The following is a 25,791-nucleotide window of genomic DNA, read 5'->3' as shown; positions in this document are numbered from 1 at the left end:
ATGTATTCACACAGATTAATGAGACTGTTGATGGAAAATTATTCACTGAAAGCAGTAAGAGGCCATCAGTTGGGTGCTAAATGTACAGAAATTGAAAAAAAAAAGGATTAGGAAGATGACTGTGTTATAAAAACAGATCACATTTTATAATGAACAGTGAAACCACACACTAGACCTAATCAAAGTAATTAGACAGCAGTGAAGAAGAAGAATACCAATTCTGAATACTTATTTTAGTCTAAAAGCAAAGATGTCCTTGTTATATCATGCCGAGATTTTTATGCTGTATCAGAAAAATGACAACTCCTGTAAAATTTTACAAGATTCCAAAATCATTAAAGAAGCAGAAAATGAAATTCAAGTATGAAGAACAGACTTTGCATGACTTGACACAAATGCATCCACTTGTAAATTAAAATCAAATGCCACCTAATAAGGAGGTTGTAAAAAATACCCCTGCTCTGTTAAGTTTAGAAATATCTTTTCTAACTTCTGAAACTTATTTCTTTTGTGAATAATAAGGCAATTAGGACCCTATCCAGCTGCCTTTGTTACAGGATGGAGACAGAAACTTCTTGGCTGAGCAATAGGACAAGAGATTATAGGCAGAAACTGATGCACAGGAAGTTCCACCTGAAGTTATTCCTGAATGAGGAATAACTTCTTTGCTGAGGATGGCAGGAACAGGTTGCCCAGAGACATTGTGCATCTTCTTACCCAGAAATACTCAAAAGCTGACTGGAAACAATCCTGAGTAATGTGCTCTAAGAAACCCTTCTTGAGAAGGGACTAAATAACTTCCAGTGGTCCCTTCCAACCTTAACCATTCTGTGTTTCTGCCATTTTGGCTTGAAGAAGAAAAGAGAAACTCCAAGAAAGCTTTCAGGTCATGGCTGGAGTTTTGGAGAAGCAAAGCAGAGGCACCAACATAATCTAGTAAAATTTCAGAAGTGGGAAGGATGTGTGGAGGTATTGTCTTTATCTGGAATGAATGGCCTGGGCTGACAGGCCAGGAATATGATGCAAAGAACAAAACAGTGCCCCTAATTCAGTGTTTAACCTTGCCCGACTTCAGGGCTCAGGGATTTTGAGTGTTCTGGCCTCAGGTCATCCTGCAACTGTAAAACTTGCTTGATAGCTGTGCCTCTGGTCCATGAGCACTCAGTCATCTGTAACCTAAAGAACTCATTTCCCACAGCCTAAATGGGTATTTCTTCAGTGCTTAACCTCAAACATCCAATTTTAAAAACACTTGAGTCTGATTTTTTTTCCTGTAGGCTGCTCCATTTGCTGTTTTGGTTATACTCTCTGACAATATTTATTTCATTCTGAGGAAATATTTACTATATGGACAGATGCAGACAAATGTCTTTGGGTATGACTCCCAAGTGACTCCTGAGTGTGGCATGTAATCTTAGATGTGAATATCAGCTATTTTATTTTCCTCCTCTGAAAAATATAATCTAATTGAAATGTGTGTACAATGCCTGTTAAATTGAAAAGTGAGAATAAGTCTGAAGTTGAATCAAATTCTTGTACCAAATTCTAAGAGAACCAAAATGTTGCAATTATTATTATATGCAGAAATGTATTGATATAGTTTTCATCTTCACGTAATTTTTATTACTTTAGATCTCTTAATGTATTTATGAAACAGATACATGAAATCTGCAGAACATGCAGGCTGTAAGTACAAAAACCTGGTTTGTTTTGAACCTTTGTAGTAATCTATGTTTCTTTATAATGTTTCTTTACAGTCAAACAACTAACTTATGCTGTAGTTGCAGAAATAGCTAATATATTTTTATTAGTAATTATTTATTATGATGTTCTGCATTATTTTGAAACAGCAGGAAACTTCTTTGAGAAACTTATTTGAAAAATGAATCAGAGAAGAAAAACTTTTCTCATCAGCTTCTTTTCTTATTGCTCATCAAAGAAAAACATTTGTTTTCTGAAAAAAGAAGTCATCACTATCTAGTCATTCAGGCAAGGAAAAGATTTTTTATTTTATTTTTTCCTTGCTTTTTTCAATTAATTTTATAGTACCAATATCCTTGCATAACAATTACCGACCAAGATGGGCAAAAATGGGGTTGCTTGAAATATCACTTACATAAAAATCATGTTTGACTGTGGTTAAATTTTATGTTTTTTTTTAAATAGTCTTGCTATTTCCATAGTACAGAAATTAATCTGTTGTTATCTCATCCCATCTATTGCTGAGCTAGCTTCTATGTTTATAGAGAAAGGAAAAGAATCTTCCCTCTTCCCCTCCAATATACTAAAAGGCTTTGTGTTGTTAAAGTGGAAATAATGTTTGTACTGTGAATGACCCTAGCAACAAGATCATAGAAAAGGACTGTGTAATAATAAACACCAGATTAAAAAAATGCAAAACAGCAAAACCAGTCTGGTTTCCCCAGTGGAATTTTGTTTTTCAGGGAAACCTTGAGAAGCTGATTACTGCTCAGCTTTCCAACTATTTATTGCTGAATATATTATTTTATATAGGATGCAGATACCAATTCCTGATGCCCATACAGCAGCCATTAAATCCAGCAGAGTTTTATCAATGGCAACATAGAAGCCAGCCATGTGACTCTCTGGGTTTCCTACCAATATTAAAGGGAGGCTATAAAAGTAATATACAGGAAAGAAATACAAATAGAAATGGACTAAAGAATAAGATTCTCTCTATGGCTTGCAAGATGACCAGCACAGAAGTGTATTCTACTTTCGTAGAATTGAAAGACAAACTTTGATTTCAAAGACAACCCCTTGGCTTGGTAATGAATGATGACTCTTTCAGAATGAAACAGCAAAATGAATCTACTAAAATGTGGAAATGTAATGATCCATTAGAGAGCCCCCAAGTTTACAAATACTTAAAACATATGAACTGCAATAAATGACAGCATCTAAGTAGTTTGTACTTACTGTTGTTCTGTGACATGACAAAATAATCAACCCCCTGTTGGATGAGTGAACTCAAGTTATTAATCCTGTTCTGACAAAAATTACCACTGGCCTGCTTTATACCCTGTAATTGAGCTGACGTTCCCCCCTCACACAGCCCCCTGAATAATCAGGCTAGCCCAGAGATCCAAGGCTGGGAGGGGAGGAATATCAGGAGATGGCAAAGATTCCCAAAAGAGGCTCCTACAACAATAGATGTTGGTTCAGCTCTCTTTATTCTGTGATGTCCAAGGGGAGAGCGGGCAAAAGAGGACAAAAAGGAAATGTCAGGGGTCTATACAGACTTTGGACAGGGTGGGCTTGCCTGGCTCTCCGCCAACCCCATTGGGGCAGGAAGAAGGGGTCCAGGGGTATCTTGATCAGAGTCACAGGGTCCTGGGGAAGGGGGCACAGAGTGCCCATGAGCTGACTGTAACACTGACCAAAGGGTCAAAGGTGAAAATGAGGAAACATGGCTTTTGTGCATTCATTTGCATATTGCTAATTGAGAATTTCCACCCTGCAAGCAGCCATGTAACCTGCCAGACCCAATTCCCCAAGTACTAATTAAATCAAACATGAGTAACATGATCTTTTAAATTTTCTGCTGTGTATAACAGTGAGAAATGTAAAACTAAATATACATATTTAACTGAAGTATTGGCTTGTAAGGGTTTTTAAATTATACTTTGAACAAAATTTTCCAGGTACTGGGATGAAAATCCAGCCTCTTCTGGGAAGAACCTCTCAGTTCTTCTGGCTACTGAGCTGCACTGACATGGAAGAGTGAAAGGTGAACAAGATGTGCAGTTCCTTTAGTACAATAATGAAGCATTTTGTGGTACAGCCATCCTTTCTGTGAAGGGTATTAAGGACCTTCAAAGGTGTCTCATATTCATGTCCTTATGTCACCTCCATGTTCTCCACCTGCCACATTTTTTATTCCTGCCATCCCTGCTGTTGATACATTTGAAGCATACTTTATACAAGTTTGCTTCTCCAGACTTGCATACCATGACTAGTTTCTAAGGGACATGGTAAGTGAATGGTGTCTACTGAGCTCAGGAGTGATGTGCGCAAGTTAAAATAAGATTTGTATTTCTTTCCATAATTTTCTTGGGTTCTTTGGCTCTTTCTGTTATTTTTCTAAAACAAAGGGACACAGAACTTTAGAAGAAACTTGATGTGTTTATTAGAGCCCTAACTATATGCTTGTAACACATGTCTATGCAAAAAGAGAAAAAAACCCCAACAAATTGTTCAAAACAATGGAAGAAAACTTCTAGACTGTCTGATTGTTCTTATAAATGGTTAGTTTCTCTGTGGTGCGACATATCAAACATATTATAGATAAAAAATATCAAATGTACACTTCAAATGAAAAAATGCCAATTTTGGTCGTAAATAGACACAAAAGTTATTTGTGAAGAACATCCATGAGCTGGAAAACAGTCCCTATTGATTTCAGAACATGACTGGTTCTATGAGATTGACAGAAAACTCTTAATCACGCTGCTTGAATAGACAGTTCTAGGATTATTTTTCAACCTCTTCACAACACTTCCATGGCTTTTAGTGCAGCCTTGTTGATCCAGTGAGTGCAGTCAGCACTTCTGCAGTTAAAAGAGCTCAGAGACCAGGGAAATACTCTGACCACAGCTGTTTTTTTGTTTCCCTTTCCTTTTCTAAATAGTGCTTAATGGAAATGGGCCTTTGGTTCATAGGGAATAATATTTCTGGTCATTATGGAATTAGTCTGGCTTACAGAAGGTTAACAGGGAGTGGCTTAAATCCTAGAAGAGGGTTAAGATATGATCTGGCATACTGAGGATTAAGAATTAGAGAGAGAAAAAGGCAGAGAGATGACTAAAATAGCTTATACAAAATTAAAGTCTTCCATAAGTAAAGTAGGGATTTAAATGCAAGTGCATTAGCAGAGCATAAGGATGTCAATTGTGTATGGTTATTGGTGGACATACAGGAAAGAGGAAGGAATATGTAAGAAACAAAGAAGGTCTATAATTTTCATGTAACACTTTTTAAAAATCTCAAATGTAAAAAAAACCCAAGACAAAGAAGATAAAATGCTGAAGATAGCATACAGGACAGGTAGATGTGCTTGAGGATACAGGTGACTACATCAGGAAGAAGTTCAAAAAATAGAGAAAATTGAGGAAACTAAAAATACTGGTTTGAGTTTATTATGGTCCAATACTTATGAAGAAGATAAAAAAAAAAAAAAACAAGCTGGTTTTTAGTTTACCATGACAATAACAATTTGTATCTTAAAAAGATGGTTTTTATGTTAAAGCAGCCTAGAGAGAATGAAGGTAGAGATGTGTATTGAAACAATATGTATTGGTCTCTAGCACTCCAAGTTATGGTCATTCTGGGAAACCAAACACTCTGTAAGGCTTTTAATTTACATTAGCAACAAGAAGAAAAAAATGCCATATCCTATATACCTATACAATCAGGTACATAATAGGGCCATTTTATTTTCTAGAAGAGCTGCCCAGATCTTTGAAAATAAGTCCTATTTTGGTTTGGTATTGTTAGTGTTGTTTTGTTTGTTTGTTTGTTTGTTTGTTTTTGGTTTTTTTGCTACAGTGCAGAGTAATTTTCATTTGCACAAGAAAGACAGAGGTAGAACAGCAAATGATTTCCTGAGCACCTTGTGCAACTTATTTCACTGCTCTGACTCTGGAGAGATGAGCAAGACCCTAGAGGTACTGACCTCATTGACTGATTGTCACTCAACCTTACATCAGATTCTGAAGTGATACCACCTTTAGATTGCAAGTACCCAGCCCTTCACAGTAAATACATTAGGAGGCAGTACAGGGTTTATTTGAGAAGAGAAAGGAATTCAGCCGAGAAGGCAGTCTTCCCTGATTATATAATTTAGAAGTTTGTAAGTAAAAGTGTGCTGCAGCAGGGCCAGTACTTAGAATCAATATGCAGCTGATAACCAGAAATAACCTACAGAGTTTATAATAAAACAGGCAAAAGTTTTATTAGTGTGTGGCCAAAGAGCACAGGCAGCCTCAGGAGCCTTGTTGCACTGCATCCTGGTGACTATGGGGAGGACAAGCATTAGAGAGAAGAAAAGGGTAATTTCTATTTCTTCCCCTTCTGCTCTTGAAGAAAAAAAATGAATGTAAATTGTATTAAATAATTAAATTGCTGCTTAAATCCTTTCCCAATTAAATGAAGAAATTCAAACAGTCTTCATTTCCCAAACGGCCAAATATCCCTTTTTAAAATTTTGTGAATATATTGTGCATATGCCTATGCCCCCATTTTTGTTTTGTTTCTCTGTCTGCATGCATCTATTTTTACAAGAAAGAATGTAGATGGTTGAATAATAACAAATTTTTGTTTGTTCCTTTTTAGTGTTTTCCACCTACAGCCTATCCTTCATGTCCTTCAGAAAAGAAGGTTGCATATTTATGTGAGTGCTTAATGAGAAAATACATCCTTGCATATGATATGCTCTGCTTCCTGTCATGTACTCATTATTCTCTTTGAGTTTACCAGTGCTTTTTGGTTTATAGATTCATGATTAATTTATTCTCAATCTACAAGAAAGCCCTTTTAATTCCAAGAAGTTGGTTAGATGAATTACCAGCCACTACTTTATTTGGCCTTCTTATCTACTGGAATGATTTGCAATTATCATCTCTTGCCTTTCCTGAGTGGAAAAGAAAACTGCTGATGAATTTAGTGAGAGACAGGGAATTTTTGCAGATTTTAGGGTTTCTAGCAGGATGGAGTCACAGTCAGCAAAGAATGGTGTAAGGAGTGAAACTGTCCTGGATTGTCATTGCTGCTGCTTTGAGGGCAAATGGAGGAAGAGGGACAGTGTGTGCTCCCATCAAAACACACAAGGACACTGTGCAAGGCCAAGCTTGTGTAGTCTGGGCGCCCTGGGGTGCCCATGGCTGCAGGCAGCCCCACCTGTGAAGATGTTATGCATGCAGGTGTCTGGCCTGCAGCCAGTGGAGACCTGGCTGCCAGCAGGAACTGCTTTTACTCATCTGCTTCTTAAGCTGAAAGAAGCTTTCATGTTGAATGAATCCTGACTGCCTGGGTGCCTACTCTCAATGTACTCATCAACCTTTATGTCTGTTGGATGGAACTTCAGATGCTTTGTGGATGCTGATCAGGTGAGGAGGCAAAGTCAAAACCTCAGCAAAATGGATCAGTGTGTGTTGTGCCATTTGGAAGCTGAATCTGCTATGCAAACATTTCCAAACATGTTTTGGTGGCTTGAGATATAAATGTTAGGACAACTGTGAATCAATCATTTATGAGCAAAAAGGGCACTGAGTGAGAATTTGGGACACCTGTGATCTATTCCCAGCTCTGCCTGTTCTTTGCTCTGAAGTTTTATCTATGTAGTTTGTAATTCTTTCCTGAGTACCTGTACAAAGTCTGGAAAAGGCACTTCAGTTTTGGTATGGTGCCTTCCAGTGCTTCTGTAAATAATCTTTCTGAATTATGTGACCATGCAATGCAGAGGAGCATGGACTTAGGAAGGGTGGGACAGGAAGCAAATGTGAGGACTTTAAGTATACAGTTGCATATGGGTGAGTAGAAGACATACCCTTGTGTCACTTTGTGCTTCCAGAACCCAATGCTGTCAGCTGAACAGCTGAACATTGTAGTTAGCATAATTCACCACAAAATGTTTGTATGAGTCTTACATACAGAGAAAGAAACATGTGACATATGCTTAGGAGTACATTTTTCCTTTGGGAAATTTCAGTCCTATTAAAAATTTTGAGGTCATATAATGTTACAGCTGCATTGAGAATTCATAGTTGGATGAAAGAAAATAGGTATCTTGCCTGGATTTGTAGTACCTTAAAAAACAGGAGATATTTTATTCATTCATCTCTGTGAAAGTAAAAATAAGCCTGTCTCTTTTTTACCACAAAAATAAATTGATAGCATCTTTAAACTTCTACCAGTGAGAACAAGGGAGTATTAGGACCAGGTTTAAAACTTTAAATACTGAGAAAAACATTTAACAATCACACTCATCTGCTTGAGGCAGGTGGAGCTAATAAGGAAGAAAGGAAGGAACAGCTGTATCTTGGATAAAGGCTCCTTGGCCACGCAAAGATAAATAGCTAACAGCTGGTTTCCCACAAGGGGTTAGTTTGCTGTAATGCCCCTGTTTCTGCTCCCTTGCTTAGATGAAACAACTCTTAGGCCAAAGGGATGACGTGTTTATACATCATGGAGACAGATGCTTTCATCCTTGAAGATGATAATTTATCCTGGCTGTGGAAAATTAGTCCTCATTGGTCACATTGGGAGTGGACACAGATGCTGTGTATTATGGTGTTCAAAGTCACACTACTTATTAGGGTAGCAATGCAGCATAGCTTTTTTAGACATGAAAAATGCTGAGTAGGGAATATGCTTCTTCATGCAGTTAAATTCTGGGTTTTAGTATAATTTATGAAGGTTTGCAAGGTTTTCTTTTTAAGAGAGTATGAAAAGAGAGCTTCATTGGATACTTTACCATTCTTTCCAATTTTTGCAGCTGATATCCTGACATGAGCACAATATTAATCACAGTAGGGCAAAAATTACAAATGTAAGGTATTTCAGCTAAATGGAAAGGACAGTCTCTCATTCTGAAGGCATTGATAAGGACCTCAAAGGAGATGATAAGCTCTGTATAGCACTCATCTTCTTGTCCTATTTTTTTCTACCTGTGGGATTGTGAGGCTATGTGATACCATATCCAAAAGCAGCTGAGTCTTTTGCTGACTTGTGTTGCAGGAGCTGAGTTCTGTCATCAAACCTGCAAGTAACATCTAGTTTAATTGTCAAGAAAACAATCTGAATATGGACATTTAGTACAGTTTGCAAAGCATAATGGGGTTTTTGTGCCTCCTCCCCTCTATGGAAAATGCTGAAAGGTCCAATCCAAATTTTATTTCATGCTGTTCTTTCCTTTCTGCCTGATCTTTATTGGTTTTGGTATATGAATGAGATTTTTTCCTGCCTCTGGAGATGGCCTGGAAAGTTTGTTCTTCTGGATGCATTATTAACATACCCTGTAGATCTCAGAACTGCTTCTTGGACTGATGCTTTTCTCAAAGGCTGTTTGAAATTATACACTTCTTGTTTTTCTTCCCTGAATGTACTGTAAAACAACACACATCCTCATGGGACTCCTTCATGTATACTAAGTCTTGAGACCTTTTCACTCTTAATTTTGCATTTATTTTGATAATTATTACAATCTTATTAAAATAGATATACAGATGATGACATGCATAGTCACTTGATATATTTGGGTTGTAGCATCTATCCAAGCACATTGTAAACACAATATTTATTTCCAAATTTTAGCTGAAAATTGAATTATGTAATTATGAAGTGATGGATACAGGCAAATCTGATACAGCATAAGTTTCACCAACAGAAGTCTCCATGACAAAGGAACATGAAAGAGCTTAAGAGACTTTCCAGTAAATCTTTCCAATCTAATTATTTTTCAGAAACTAGGCTGTAGAGAAAATATATGACTTCTAGAGTGTCATCTGAAGTTTGCTAAGAAGAATTGGTAATTTTTATATGAAAGACAATTTTTCTTAATTTTTGATTCTATTAGCTAGTTTGTATCTGCACATTACAAACTAAATTTACTAGAAATGTAGCTTTAAGTCCCAAATAATGGGATCCTGTTATCTACTGTTCTTTATGTTCCATCCTGGTCCTTCATATTCCTGAATATACAGAAGTCAATGGGAACAGAGACTGTAAGTGATGCCAACTTGATCTGACAGATTCAGTGCAATATGTCTGTTACTGAGCCAGAACATAATGTACGTAATAAAGCTAATATAAAGAAAAATCAATTTTGATAATTGTGAAATTAATTTGAAAAAGAACCTTTTATATGAAAACTAAATTTCCAGCTTTTTCTGGGTACAAAGTTTTAATTTTTTCATAAATACTGACTTGCCTTTCTCATTACATACTTCTCTTGTTTGTGTGGTTTAACTTCAGCTGACAAGTCACCCCCACACAATCACTTGTTCATTCTCTCCTGGTGGAATGGGGGACAGATTCAGAAGGACAAAAGTGAGAAAACTCATAGGTTGAGACAAAGAAAGCTTAACAGGGAAAACTAAAGTTACACAAGCAATCAGAGCAAGGCAAGGAATTAACTCACCACTTCCATGGACAAGCAGACGTTCGGCCATCTCCAGGACAGCGAGACTCCACAGTGTATAACAATGACCTAGGAAAGCAAATGCCATCACTATTCCTTCTTTCCCGCAGTTTTTCTGCTGTGACACCTTATGGTTTTGAACAGCCCTTGGGTCAGCTGGGGTCAGTTCTGGTTGTGTCCCTTCCCAGCTCCTTGTGCACTCCCAGCCCCCTCGCTGGTTGGGTGGGGTGAGGAGCAGAAAAGGCCTTGGCTCTGTGTGAGTAACAAACCCATCCCTGTGTTATCAAAGCTGGTTTTGAACACAATTCCAAAGCATAGATCCATAGCAGCTACTATGAAGAACCTTAACTCTATCAGGGCCAAAACAGGCCCTGTTATTGAAAGGGCATTTTCTGATGGAAAACTCAATTAAAGTTTTCTAGCAAAGTTTGAAGTACAGACTTCATAGATCTTTAAACGTTGTGAGATCCTTTTTACCATTTTCTTTTTGTCTGTTTTGAAGGAGTTTACTAAAAGGGTCAAATTGTGCAGGGTAATAGGGGCATTAAATAGGACTTTTGTGAACTCAGAACTTTTTTTCATAGAGAAAAATCAAAAGAAAAAAGAGAGCAACTAAATCTTTATATTAAAGGTTTGAATTGTATTTGTTTGAGTTAATTAAATCTTATCACATTCATATGCATTTTCTAATTAACAATTAGCCATGTTTTCTTTGTAATAAATGAGAAATCTTTCAGGAACATGAGAATGGATAAAAGCATGAAGCAGCTTAATGAATCTCTATTTTATCTCTGGAGGGCTAAGTTATATTTAGCAACAGTGGCAAACAAAACTCTACACTGGTTTATGGTTTCAAAAGTGACAATTACTTTATGAAATCAACTATCTGAAATAACAAAAGATTCCAAAAATAGTTTTCTTCAGTACATAGTCTGAATACTCCAAACGAAAGTGAAGAAAGTAAACTTGTTTTAAACAGTTGACTAAGACTATTAAAAAGAAATACAGCATTTAACAAGACAGTTTAATGTGCAAGAAATGCAGGCAGTTGAAAACACCCATATTTACCCTAAATTTTTAAAAGGTCATCCCTTCAGAAAACTTCATCTTTAGTAGGGGGGAAAAAGTGTTACTTCCTCTATTCTCCTAGACTGAATGGAAAAGGTGGTTTAATAAGTTAACAAGCAAAGGCAAACTGCAGATATCCAAAAAAACCTGGTCATCCTGACCAAGTAATTCATGTTAAAACTAGGGCATGCTCTGTCTACGGCAGATTTGGCTATATGTGAGTTGGTGTGTTTGTTTTACCTAGCCTCTTTCAGAAACATCCTTTTTCTTCTTGTAAAGTCATAAGGTGTTGATGATTTAAGCAGTACTTCCATGACATGGATTTCAAGCAGCATTGACTGTGTCTAAAGCTGGGTCTCCTATGGCAAGAAACACAAACCCTGTGTGTCAGCTACTCTTCCAGGTTTACCTACTGGGGTTACTTCACTTTGTGCAAGTCATACAATCGTTGGGCCAAAGACAGACCAACTCTATAGTTCTGCAGTTAACATCTGTAAAAAGTCAACCCTGTCCTGGACAAAACTAGGACACTAATGTATTGAATTCCTAGGTTATTTTGGGATTGAAAAACCCATCTCAGCATTTTAATGACATTTTAAAAGGACTGTATTTGAGAATGAAAATGGATTCTCCTAATCATACAAATATTTTTCAGATGAGAGAAAAATCTCCTACTCCATTATTGATCTTAAACAGTCATCATATAATTTTTGTTTTCTTTTATAATATAATTTTTGTGTGCATTCTCCCTTGTGTCTACTTAGTGAGAGATTTTTGGATTAATGCCATTTTCTCTGGGAAGAGCCTAGCTTATGATACAAATTTTAAACTGCAGATGGTGTGTCATGAATGTACATTTCTGACCACTTTAAGAAAATACCATTACCTCTGTGGCTTAATTGTGAACCTGGCCAATTCCTGGCCAATTTTGTGACTGATGTCCCTTTAATAATTAGCTGGGCAATCTGTCTTCTAGAACCATATCCTACAAAAGGACTTAATCACATGGTAAGTTGGTGATTGATACAGCCAAAATGAACATTTGGAGGTGCACAGGGCAATTGCTGGCTCTCTGTGTCAGCATTAATGATCTCTCTGGAGGCAATGCCTTTCAAAATGCAGTGTCAGAGGTGCTGTTGGTGGTTTATTATGGACTGCTTGGTTGCAAAAATTGAGTTCCCTTTGAGTACCATTGACATTAATGGAAATTAGGAATATTCAGCATCTGTGAGTATTTAAAGAAGAATGAAGATGGTTGTGGAGTGTTTCTTCTGTTTTTTTTTTTTTTTTTTTTTTTTTTTTTAAATGGGATTTTTCCCCCCCCAGTTTAGTTTGTTTGTCAATTTGGTTTTTTTTTGTGTTTGTTTTTTCTTTTTTGTTTATTTGTTTTTAGTTACATATCAATGGAGAATACAGTGCTTTCATTTCCAGCATTTGAAACCAGGAATTAGGAAGCTATGGGGCAAAAGCTTATATTTTTATGGGCCTATAGTGATATATCACAAATATGAAAAACAAAGGAGAAGTTATTTTCCACCAAAAAGTTTTTATCTGTTGTGTGTTAGTTCACTTTTTCCTGTGACCAATACTACATGTTTTATGCTGCAGATACCTGCTTACTTGCAAATGGAAACTGTATTCCCTTGATCTTGTGCCTTCAGTGGGATGGACAAAGTCTTCTAATTCCAAAACCAGAGGCTTCTTCATAAGACTTGAATGCTGTACAGTGTCATTCTTATGATGCAAAAGCATTTTGTTGATAGATATTTATGCCATGGCCCAATGCCTCAGGTCTTCTGCATTAGGTAAGTTGCACTTTTAACAGTGATTAATGATGTGCTCTGATGGAAAAAATCAGAAGACAGCCACAAAAAAATATGGCTGTACCAGAGGTGAGGATTAAAGGCACCTAGTGCTAAACATTTTAAAGTATTCTTAGATTTGACTTGTGTAAAAAAAAAATGTAGATTTGACTTGTAAAAGCCATTTTATCCAGAAGATCTTTCTTCAGTACTCACATCTTCTCATGCTTAATGGAAATGTCACTAAGTACAGGGAAAACAGGTGAACTATTGTGATCAGAGGTTTTATCTGACTAAAGCATGTGAATGTACAAATATTCTGGTCACCTGATTTTTATTTTCTGTCTCAGCCTTCTTTTTTAGCCTTCTGTTATGGTCTAAAAAAACAATTTTTTAAAATTTTTTTTACAAACTAACTGATTTGGATAATCATAAAAATATAAATAGTAACAACAACAATAATAAGAGCAGCTACTTTTAGACATTTTCTCTTATTTAAGCACCTGGAATTACTTTAAAATATAAGCTTCTTAAGCTTTATAAGTGTGCTACATAATATTATGCCCATTCATGTTCTGCATCACTATGAAGGGTTAAGGCAAAGATTTTGTTCAGACAGCTGTAGAAACCCAGAAGAGAATTTTATGTCAGCTTTTATTTCTCAAACATCAAAGTTATCAAGGGTTTTATAGTCACTGAAGGTATCTGTCTTCTTGCATAAGGGTTCCTTTCCACAAATGTCTTTAAAACAAATTATCAAAGAGCAGCTGAGCTGGGGTTCTGTTCTTTCTCTCTAGTAAACAAAATGGTGAAATGCTACATTATTTCCTCTGATGTCCCCAGATTCGAGATCCCACTCAACTTCTTCAGCGTCTTAAGAAAAACTCTGCGTTTACTTTCTTGTTATAAAGCATGTGAAGAAAGGCATACAACAGGCATGAGAACAATAAGAACAAAGTAGTAGGTAAGATTTAGAGACTTGCAACCTTTCCAGTGTTTGTTTTTACCAATATACTCTTTATATTTTAATAAAGTCCAAGCAGTCATAACTTGTTTTTGCTAACATTTTGCCAGTCTGCACTTTTACGTTTCTCATAGGAAAATGTGCACGCCTGTTACCACATGCACTACTCTGCTGAGTATGCCAAGATGATGATGTTTTCAACATCAGTTGATAAAATCTCTCTCTTAAAGTTGTTTTTAGTTTTATCTGTGGGAAATATTTTCTTTTGCTTACAATGAATAATCTTTTACAATGTCAGAACTAGTTAGGTTTTGTAGACTAATTACATTAAAATTTTTTCTAAGAAAAAAGGAAAATTTACTTCAGTTGTTTGAAAGTGATGTTACCTTTCTCTGTACACAAACATTATGTCAAGTTCAGATTGTGGAAAATGTTTCTCAAAACACTAAATTTTGGTCTAAAATCTGCTTCTGCATTATTGATTATTCCACTGACTGGACGTGGATATAGGCCCTGAAATTAGATTTTGAGGTTTTTCCTATCACCTTGCCTAAAACCTTGAATAAATTGCTCAAAACTTAAATGAGGAGAAAAAAAAATTGGAAGAGTACTTTTCTCATACATGATTTCTTAGCAATTTTTTAGTTACTTAGCAGTGTTACAGGGTTATCAAGTCCAGAATGCATGCCAGAAGCACCATTGTAGTGGTGAGAACATTAATAACAATGTAAGAGTCACAAACACCTTCTAATTTAGTACCACAGGTATCAGAGCAAAGAAGGTTAGGGGTTATTGATTAAAAAGGCTTTGTAAATGTTTAATTGCTCCCTCCTTCCATATATGAAAAAGTGATACTGTCATAAGCTGCATAAATTGCTATTTGTTTTATAACAAAGGTTCTATCTAAAAAGCAGTATGCTTACAGTTGCCTTCTTTAAACAGGATGTATATTTCTTTAGTTTTAAAATGTATAACAAAATACAGTATTTGAACATCTGTTTACAGAAGTCGGGGGAGATGTGTAAATCTTTAATACTGTATGCTTGTTCTCTTGGCTTCTGTTATCATCCATAATTTAAAGCAACTAAATCCTGGATTTAGAAAGGTTCACCATTTAGCTAGATCCAGGAGTAACACACAGCATGCCTGTTTTTTCCTCAGGGTTTTCAGATAGGAGCTTGGTGTTTTGATGAGGTGGTAAGATACAAGGATACCTACAGAAATGTGGAAGGTCCACTAGACACATCAGGGGTAGCACCACAGCCTTAGGCTCTCCTCTGTGGCCAACAGCTATGAACTTCAGCAGAATGTTCAATGGAGAGTAAAATTTAATTAGAAGTGAATTGTGCCAGGATCTTCTGCCTTCATTCTAAAGATGATAATACTTGACAGCACCTCTGTCCATTCAGGGTGAAATTTATTGAGACTTTACTATCATATATCAATGTTGTGGAATTAAAAGCAGTCCAGTAAAATGCTAGTAAAGAAAGCATCTAACGATTTAGGTTTAAAAATGTCAGCCTTCAATTCTTGCACCTTTACTAGAAGTACAATATTGTAGAGTGGTCAAGAGCTATGCCAGCAATTGCAGGTTTGTGCTGTGATAAAAAGGGACTGCTGTCTTAATTCACTTGCCCTTACTTAATAATTTTTTTTCTTTTTAATTAGAATAGCAATCATAGCAACTGATCACATTAAGAGGCAAATTTCTTGAATCAGGGTTTTGTAACTTGTATATTCTTTCCACTGAAGGTTTAAATCAAAGGCAGAAGAACAGAACACAGGACAACATGTTACTTATATCTGCTTGGAAGGAAAATTTACTGTCTCAGTAAGAATCAGGAGATTCTTCCAGGATTAAAATACTCTAGTACATATTTTGAGATTGACGATCTGATTAACATTTAGCATTTTAAACATACTGAGAAAATAGTTTATTTAGGAGATCTTCAGATGCAAGACAATATAAAAAATAAAATTGCAAACCAAAAAAACAATTTAAAAAATATTTTAGATTACAGGTCAAATTAAGTTTAAATTAAAACTAAGCATAACTTTCTGACTAGAGGAGAACACTATAGGTTCATATTAACTACACAAGGGCTGTACCTCAGAAAGACCTCCTTAGAAATCATGTTTATCATGTCACGCTCTGAAACAGATGCGATGCAAGTCCTCTGCATAATTTTGGCCCTGATGTTATTGCAGCAAGCTGAAAAATGTCCCTCCTTCATTATAAAACTTAGTGGGTTTTTTTGATAATATCTTTACAGTTATTAATTTTTATAAAATATAGATAAAGATTTTGAAGTATGATATATTTTTGGTCTGATTTAAGTTATGTGTGAATAAACTCTATCTTGCCCATATTATAAATGAGTGGTGTACTGGCTTGCTCTCAAACCACACCATTATCAATGCCTCCATGTTTTCTTGTTTGCAGCGCATACAGAAAGCCTTGGATGCACCAATCTTCACTAATCAGTGTATTTAAGATGTTTCCAAAATCTAGAGGTAATGCAAGATGAAATATATAAATTCTGAGAATTCCTCCTTGATGATTCAGGTAACTTGAAAATGGTGTTGGCAATCAGCTGGTGGTATGCAGTTGAAGTACAATGGGAATCAGCCCCTGGCATGAAGAAAGTGATGTCATTAAGAAGTGGTGTGCCTTTCAGCCAGGTATAGTTATCACTTATAGAAACCTTGTAATGAGGTAATCATGTTCTAACTCTTTTTAAATATTAAATTATTCAATTATCTGAGAAGGGGGAGATTAAACTATACACATTAAAGTGTGAGTATGCATATATATGTGTGTGTGTGTGTATTTTTCATCTGAAGGGATGGATAGCCAGCAAATAGAGTTCACTAAATGTCTGCTGAAGCATTAAAAGGTTGCACTTATATTAATGCAGTAGCATTGAGAGTGCACAAGGTTTGCCTGACATCCACATGTCCTGTTTGCCTGGCATGGCTTTGCTGAGCGTCATTTCTCTCAAGCAACTCCGAGACACGATTTGGGGGTCAGAACAGGCTGTGGTCCCTTTACACAGTCAGTCTGGATTTGGATTTCTGTGCTGGAAATGTAAGGAGTTTTATTTGGGTTTCTTTTGTGCAAGGTGTCCTGAAACAGCTGGCCTATGCATCAGAGCACAGAATCTGATCATTTAAGCATACACAGCCAGCAATAGCAACATGGATCTGCTCAGGCTGGAAGCAGGACTGTGGGATGTGAACTGGAGGACTGCCTGTTTGCAGTAATTAATCATTGCATACAATAAATCCTGGTGAGTGCAAACTGTACTGCAGACTTTAATTTACTCCTGTTCAAAACATGTTAAATATTGTAGCATCAAGGCTGTGAATGACAGTTTCATGGATTGAGCTGATGTGCACATTTCAAATATGCTAAACACACCAGGCCCTGTAGAAAAAGATGCTGATCATTTTAGTGCCAGGCAGCTGTTCAGCATCAGAGGTGCTCCTTTGGCAGTCCTGCAGATTCTTGAAAGTCCCAAGTGTGTCATTTCCCTCCAGATATGTGGGAAGATGGCTCCCAAATCCTGAATTCTGCAATGGTCTCAGCTGAGCCTTCTAGTAACGCTGATGCTGGTAGTGCTAGATGTGATAGCATAGGACACGGGTGTCCCCTCTCAGCTCTGAATGTAGGAAGCACAGGTTTCCATGCCTCTTGTTCTTTGTAGAAGGAGAAAACCATGGTGGACGAGCTGTGGTCATTTTAGTTGAAGAAATGCATCTGTATAATCTGTCAGCTCATTCACCATCCTCTTTTATGCATTCTTAGTTACTATGTTTTATATTAATAAATGATATTTGCACAGGACTTGTCTCTGAAACTGAGCCCAGCTGACAAACTGATGTGGTTTATTTATACTATTAAACATATAAGAAAAATATTAAAGTAACAGAGAGGTTCCAAAGGAAGTCCAGAAACATGGTGAAGGGCCTTGAGGGGAAGCTACAGGAGGAGTGGCTGAGGTTAGTTTTCCTGTTCATTCTGGGGAAGAGACAGAGTAAACCTCATTGCTGTTTACAGCATCTACTCTTTCACTTTGAACAGTGCATTACTCCTTGTTCTATAACTACAAATTCTGACAAAGAGTCTCTCTCTGACTCCCCTATAGAGATTCCTCTTAAAGAAATTGAAGGTTGCCAGGAGATTGATAAATGGTCTTGTTTGCGAGCTAAAGGCATAACCTAGCTCTCCTTTGGAAAACTGTTTCATAGACAAGATTTACTCCAGAAAAACTTGGTCATGTAGGATTTTTCTGATGGAGAAAATATTTACTTAAACTTAATCTCCTTTATGTTCCCTCCTAAACTGAAAACACTAGTAGAATTTTAGTCCATTTCATGAAAAAAAAAAAAAAAAGCAACTGCATATCATGAAAGGAAATAATTAAAAATCAGAGAACAAAAGGAAAAAACCCAATGGAAAGAAATTATTATTAAATCAAATGCAAGAGAAAAAAAGGAAAATTTGGAAATGAGGTGAATAAAATGAAGTGCACCGAGAAGGAATGAGGTGGAATGAAAAGACCAAGGGCTGCAAAAACAGTATTCATTGAAATGCCAAATTAGGGAAAAAAGGGAAAAGAAGAGACAGGAATATAAATGAAGAAAATGAGATGTTTAAGAAAAAAAGACTACAAAATGAAGAGAAAGCTATATGATGGGATGCCATGAAGTAAAGAAAAAAAGACCAAACCTTGGCAAATTGATCCTCATTGCATTCACAAAATTTCATTTCCTTTCACAAAATGAAGACTTTCCTTTCATGAAAGTAAATGAAATCTTGAAATCAGAAAAAAAAGTGGAACAACCACTCTGGAAAGGACATCTGATAAAATGAAATGCAATTTAAAAGAAAAAGAAAATTTGCAAATAAAGTGGCTACAAGCAAAAGCATAGGGATGAAATGAAGTGTGGTGAAAAGGAGTAAAACTTCACAAAATGATATTCATTGAAATCTTGAAATCAGGGAAGAAAGTAAAAAGAAAAGACAGAATAAGTATCTAATGAAATCAAAAGCTTAAAAAAAAAAATTTAAAAAATCTGCACTGAAGTGAAAACCTTTAAAAGGCAATGGGATGACCTGAAGTGCAGGAAACAGACCAAATCTTGCCCATTTGATCCTTACTGAATTTGCAAGATTTAATTTCCTTTTATGGAATGAAGACTTTCCTTTCATGAAAGGGCGTGAAAGTAAAACAAACACACTGAAACAGACATATGATGCAATTAAATATGCAATTAAATGCAAGTTAAAAACAAAATTATAATTTGGAAATTGAGTGAATAGAATGACATGGATTGGGATGAAGTGCAGTGAAAAGGACCAAACAACACTATGTTCCCAAACTGACTGCATGATATTTCCCCACCTGGATGTTAAGTCCCATGCTAACTATATAAATCACTGCCACAATTATCTCTGGTTCTGCTCATTTTGTTTGTTGAGTATTATCACAGCTGAAAGAAGGAGATAAATAAAAGATACCCTCATATTGATAGGGCTTCTCAGAGTGTGTCATACTTCACATTAATGAAACTTCTGTATGGATTTTAGATTTCAACAGCTATAGCAGGACAGAGATAAGCAAAGAAAGCAAAGATAAGCAAAGAAAATGAAGTGTGCAGGAAGATTAAAATTATGTCAAAGACAAATATAAAGAATATTAAATACACATCTCAATTTTATATCTCATGACAGAATTATGAAGTGTTTTCAAATATTCCAGATTAATTTACTTTTATGAACTCTGAAAACCCTGAGGTAAAACAAAATAAGTCAAAATTAAGACAATCACTTTCCTGCAAGGGGCTGATTTGACCATGTTTGAGCCAAAGGTGGTGTCTATAGTGCTCTCCAGAGTGTCAAGGCCATTTTTAGGCCAAGAGAAATACTTATCCTCTTTGTCTACTCATAAAAGAGCCTTTGCTTCTCTTCTTCCTTGGAAGATCACTTGATCATGTTCAGTATAGAGTGCCTCAATTTTTCGTGAGCCCCCAGTAACTCTGTAAGGCCTTGTATTGACAGGGCCTGGCAGGAAGGTGATCAGAAATCTTGAGATAACCTTCTTGGACAGGCTGCTTTCATGACAAAATATAGATCAGACATGCTGGGACTGCCCTTGATTTCAAAGCATAGCCAACTGGACTTGTGTAAGGACTTTGACATAGTCCTCCAAAACCTCCACCCCTCTAAGCCAAGGAGGTATGGATTTGATGCTGGTAGAATAGCACAGAATTCCTGCATTGATGGGGTTAGAAAGAGGGACTCGGAGCTTTGTTAGTAGCCTTGAGACACAGAGTCTTTTGGAGAGTTGGTCAGTAGTAGGTTTGGATTCCAGACTCTATCTTCAGTGATGTGTAGGCATTTTATTCAATGCAACTTGAATGCAAACATTAACCAAACCCCAGAAACAGAAAGGCAGTAGTGTCTAAGTGTGTCTTTGAGGTTAGAAATGCTAAGATAATATGAATATGTAGATTCTCTTACATAATCAAGATGTGTTTAACATTCAGGTTCTTTCTGTTCAGCCAAAGGATGGGTAGAAGCTTTCCAGAAGGGTGCTTATACAAGTGGCTAAAGTGCAGGAGTAATTTCCACACTTCTTTCCAGAAACATACAAAATTACAGAAAACCTTTTAAATAATTTGGAGTTGCCTTTCAATTTATGATTGTTGCAACTATTTGCTTGACAAAAACATGGTCAGGAGAAGAATAGCTTAAAATAAAGTCAGTCTTCAACAAGCATTGAATTATTTAGAGACTTTATTAGTACAACTAATTTTAAACCTCGCCTTTTTCTTCAGCTAATTTAAAATAATAACAAAAAAATAAAATAAAAAAAATAACAACAACAAAAAAGATAAGGGGAGCTTGGCAGGCAGAAGTGTGCCTTATTATTGTACTACTACTTGACAAGTGTCCATTGAGTGACCACACATCACTCCATTCTAACATATAAACCTTTAATATATAGTTACTGTGATTTACATTCTAATATAGCAGACAAGGCACCTACAATTTATTTTGAAATAGTAGAAGTTCAAGGACAGGAATTTCAGAAAGTATACCTGGTCACTCTTGAGGACTCAGGTAGCCCATAGCTGTATAATCATGCTCTCTTCTTTATTTTAATATGCATCTCAGAAGCATTGCGCTATGCTATGTAGTCCTGTATATCCACATACAACAAAAAGCTCCTGAAAACACAATAACATAATCTTCATTCAGAGAGGAATGTTGTATTCCGGATGACACAGCATGCAAAATGTTGTCCTAACTATTCTTAATACTTTCACAGAATCACAGAATATGTTGAGTTGGAGGGGACCCACAAAAGTTATTGAAGTCCAACTCCTGGCCCTGCATATGACACCCTAAGAGTCACACCAGTGCCAGAGAGCATTGTCCAAATGCTCCTTGAATTCTGTCCAAATGCTTCTTGAACTCTGTCAGGCTTGGTGCTGTGGCCACTTCTCTGGGGAATCTGTTCCAGTGCCCAACCACCTTCTGGGTGAAGAACCTTTTTGTAATATCTAACTTAAACCTCCCCTCTCTTGAGGCTGAACAAGACAAGGGACCTCAGCTACTCCTCATGTGGTTTCCACTCTAGACCCCTCACCATCTTTGTAGCCCTCCTGTGGACATTCATTTATAACTTTATGTCCTTCTTAGACTGTCATGCCCAAAACTGCACACAGGACTCAAGAGAAGTTGTTATACCTGCATGCAAGTTGTCTAAAAGTCCCTGTTCTCTATTTTGAAAGGAGTCTGTTTTTTGTTTATAGATGTAAAACAAGGAGCACATTCTTAATGACCCACTGCTTAAGGGTGATCTTTCAATATGCAGTGCAACACTGTTCTGGAAGAGGTTGCTAGCTCTTCCCTTGTGGAAATTTATTCAAGGAAAATAAACATTTATCATTAGTGGGCTTGTGCTCCCATTTCATCCTGCTAATGAATCCCTTCTACGAGGATTAGATGTTGATTAGATATAATGGCTGTTAATGATCTTATCTACTAAATTAAGGCAGATGTTAAGGGATTTATACTTAAAAATACCTCATGTGGTAAATCTCAGGAGTGTGCAGAATAAAGGCAACACTGTCTGCATTCACAGTGATAACAAATTAACCATGACCTGAAGAGGTCAGGAAGTGTTCATATTATTTGATTAGAAAAGGTACAAGCAAAATATCCTACTTCCATATGAGAATTTTTTAAGACAATGAAAAGAAAAAGAATTTTCTAAAAAGACTCTGAACCCAAAAGTAATTTTAAAAATGTCATTTATGTGTAAGCTGTGAAAATTATTCCGGCAAGAGGAACTCAGTCTTGCCTGGTGATAGGGACCAATCTGGTTTTTATTTATGCCTCAGCATATGTTATAAATGAGGTAAAAATCTATTCTGGGGGATGTACACGTGCTGGGTGCCCTGTCCTCGGGGAGGCTTCATCTGGCAGCTGATCAGGGGAAAGAAAGCCCTCTTCTTCCCTCTCTGCTCACTTTTCTATCCCCATTCAGTAGAAACACTTATCTTTCTTTATCAATAAACAATTCTCCAATATAATGTAGCCAGGCTCACACATTATTTTTGTCTGAGAAATTTGTCAAAAAGAATCTTCCCCAGCTCCCCTTTAACAGTGGGATGGGACACCCTTGTTACACTGTGATGAAATCTCGGCTTTTCTGCCCCTTACTATTAGAAGCTGGTAAGAAGTAATTTTCAGTGTAGCAGATCTTACTGGACTAGGTAGTAGTAAAGTCCACGAAAATAAGCAAATTCATTTGTGAATGAGAGCAGAGCTATAAAATGAAAATGAGAGAATGAAGCTCACTGCCTGAACACATGAGTGAGAGATGTGTGTGATAAGGGCATACTTGAGGAATAACCTGTGAAACAGTCCTTCAGGAAGAGGATGAAAGTGTGCACCACTGCCAGATCTACTAAAGATGTTTAATGATTATGTGGATCTTTGTTTTTCATTTTTCTTTTAGTAATGCCAATGTGTATCTACAGGGAGGTATAAAGCATTCTAAGGTTTTTGACTTGATGGAATGCTCAAAGTTGGCTATTTAGGAAGAGAACTCCTGGATTATATTCCTTGTAGCTGCATTTAATAGTCTTTCAGTAGTTTTACAATAATTTGAGTATCAAAATATGCACTTTGGGACACCCTTCAATTACTGCCTTTTAATGACCAAGATCCTCTGAGTCCTCCAGTATGACAGCAAAATATTCTTTCATGATCAGTATTGCAAGCAAGCTGGCATCCATGTTTTTATTTTTTTTGGCTCATATGTTTAATTTTGAAAAGCCCTGATGTGATTACTAAGAATAAGAGTCATAGATAAAATTTCATTGATGGGTGAAATTTATCTTGTACAGAATGGCAGCATGAAGCCAAAGTAAGATATATGTGGGATATCAACCTCTAATGGTTCTCTGCTAAGGAAGAATTAAATTAACAATAAATTTAATTGTTTTCTTTAGATTTGTGGGGTTTTGAAGGCTTTTCTGAGTGTTTCAGCATAGCAAAGAACCTAGGGCATCAAATGAGGTTCAGATTTTTAAAAGCAGATAATAATTTTGGATAGCTCTTTTTTTTTTTTTATGACTTTTGGAAGGAAAGACAGAGTCTGATATAAAATTTGAGACTCCTTCAAAGAAACTCTTTTTCAGAAAGCTTTGAGAATTTAGTTTTTGAAACTCAGACTGTGGGAAAAGAGTTTCCAGATGAGTTTCCAAAGACATTAGCATTTCTTGGGCACTTCTTGGTATGAACTTTTGAGGCTTGTGTTCAAAGTTCAGAGGCTCCCTAAACTGGGCTTTAAATATTGCTGTGAGGAGCCAATTAACTTTTGATTTCTGTCTCAACACTGTTTATCAGAGGGACATGAGGGAGGGGCTACACATGTGCCTCCTGCAGGACGCCACTGGGAGAAGCCAGGAGAGGGCCCTGTTTTGGGGGTCACTTTGCCTGGAAAACTTCTCATGTGTCACATGGGACAGGCAGTCAGCAGGAGACCACCAAGGACACTGTACCTTCCAGAGAGGATCTCCACTCAGATGGCAAAAGAACTCCCCCAATGGACTGTAGTGGATCACTGGACTGGGCCAGTGGTCTCCTGTCAGCAGGCAGACCTTGGAAAGAGCCAGGAGGTATAAAAGTAACTGTGTCACAAGCTCTGGGATCTTGTCTGGTTTTGTCCTTTTTGCCCTGGCTCCAGCCTGCTTTTTTCTCTTCTGCCTTTCCTGGCCCTTGCTCACCCCCACTTACTCACCCTCCATCTCACTGGGCGCTTGGCAGGACACCGTGTGTCTGAGCCTCATGTGTAGCCTATGTGCTGCCCTGCCCTGTTGTATGTTCCTGTCTGCTTTGGCCCTGCATTCCTGCCTGAGACCCCTGCTTCCAGCCATTCATGGATGCTGCCTGTTGTGATCCCTGCCACGACCCTGTACAGGGTTCTGCGCCTCCTGCCCAAGTGCCCACTCAACTTGTGTGCAGCTGCCTGGCCAGCACAGCTAGAAAACCACTTATAGAGACAGCCAAATATCTCCTCATGTGCTCAGCACTGATTTCAGCTACCTCTGCTGCTGGGGAGAGGAACAGGTTGTGTCGGAATCCAGGGCATCCCTCTGGCTGCCCTGGAAAGCCTGGGACCCTGACAGGGGGTCAGGAACCCCCTGTACAGAGCCCCAAGGGACACTGTCTGTGATCTCTGTCCATGGAAAAGAGTTTTCAATCTTACAGGATGAATTACAAGCTCTGAGTGTTTGATATAAGTAATAATTAAGTGTGGCATGGGTACAAAAGTAAAGTTTTAGGTTTCTAGATTAGGGGTTCAAAGGGGACAAGATGGTGGAAATTGGGTGTGTTTTGTCCTTTTTCTCCTTCTTCATGCCCTCCATATTTCACTGTAGTGTTGGCATTTTTCTGTTGGTTTAGGCTGGGGACACACTGTTCAACATTGGCACATTATTGTAAATATAGCACAGGTATTTTCTGGTATTTAATGTTTGTGACATCCCACTGAGGGCAGAGCCCCACACGCTGCCCTGCAGGACAGACCTGTGGCAGGGCAGCAGAACATGTTAGAGATAAGCAAGAATAAACAACCTTGAAAACCAGCACAGACTAATTATGACTTCTTCTTTGGCAATGGGGCAGAAAGACAGAGACTTTCTACAATCTGGGAATCATCAATACCACAGATTCTGACAAGGTTGGACCAGAGATGTATCTGCACATAGGCTTGTGTCAGCTTCAGCACTGAGCCAGAGGCTGTTGTCCATAAAATGGTTCAGGGACTGGAACATCTGCCACATAAAAGGAGTCTGAGCGAGCTGGCATTATTTAGTATGGAGAAGGCTCAGGGGAGATCTAATCAGTGCATATAAATACCTGATGAGAGACAGTATGGGAAGTGGACCTAGACTATTCTCACCTATAGCCAGTGTAATGAAAGAGACACTAAATACAAATAGAAATATGGAAAATTCCATTTACTTGGTCTCTCTGAAAATCAGCTGAAATTCATGTTTTCATTGTTCTCTGAAGCAATTTTCGGACTAACATCTGACTCCTGCTCTACAGGAGGCTTCTTTCCATGGGCCACAGATATGTCTAGAAGCCTGCCTCAGTGTGTGCTCTCCACAGTCTGCAACTTCCTTCAGAGCATGTCACCTTTGTTGGCATGGGGTCCCCCATGTGCTGTGGGGTGGATATCTGCTCCTGCCTGCTCCTTCGTGGGCTGCAG

General features: G+C 37.4%; 1 long non-coding RNA gene across 1 annotated transcript; it reads left to right on the top strand.

The window, feature by feature from the left end:
- The first annotated feature begins 737 nt into the window (after nucleotides 1-737).
- Nucleotides 738-24,655, top strand: LOC146768638 (uncharacterized). The gene is made up of 3 exons (XR_014953565.1): nucleotides 738-7,127; nucleotides 12,836-13,032; nucleotides 13,873-24,655. It is a non-coding gene; the product is annotated as an uncharacterized LOC146768638 (long non-coding RNA).
- Nucleotides 24,656-25,791: the final 1,136 nt, after the last annotated feature.

Source organism: Lonchura striata, chromosome 1 (genome assembly GCF_050655825.1).
Source record: "Lonchura striata isolate lonStrDom1 chromosome 1, ASM5065582v1, whole genome shotgun sequence".
In the NCBI taxonomy this organism is placed as follows: Eukaryota; Metazoa; Chordata; class Aves; order Passeriformes; family Estrildidae; genus Lonchura; species Lonchura striata.
Note: the sequence above shows the minus strand (reverse complement) of the source record. Positions and strands in the feature narration are given on the sequence as shown.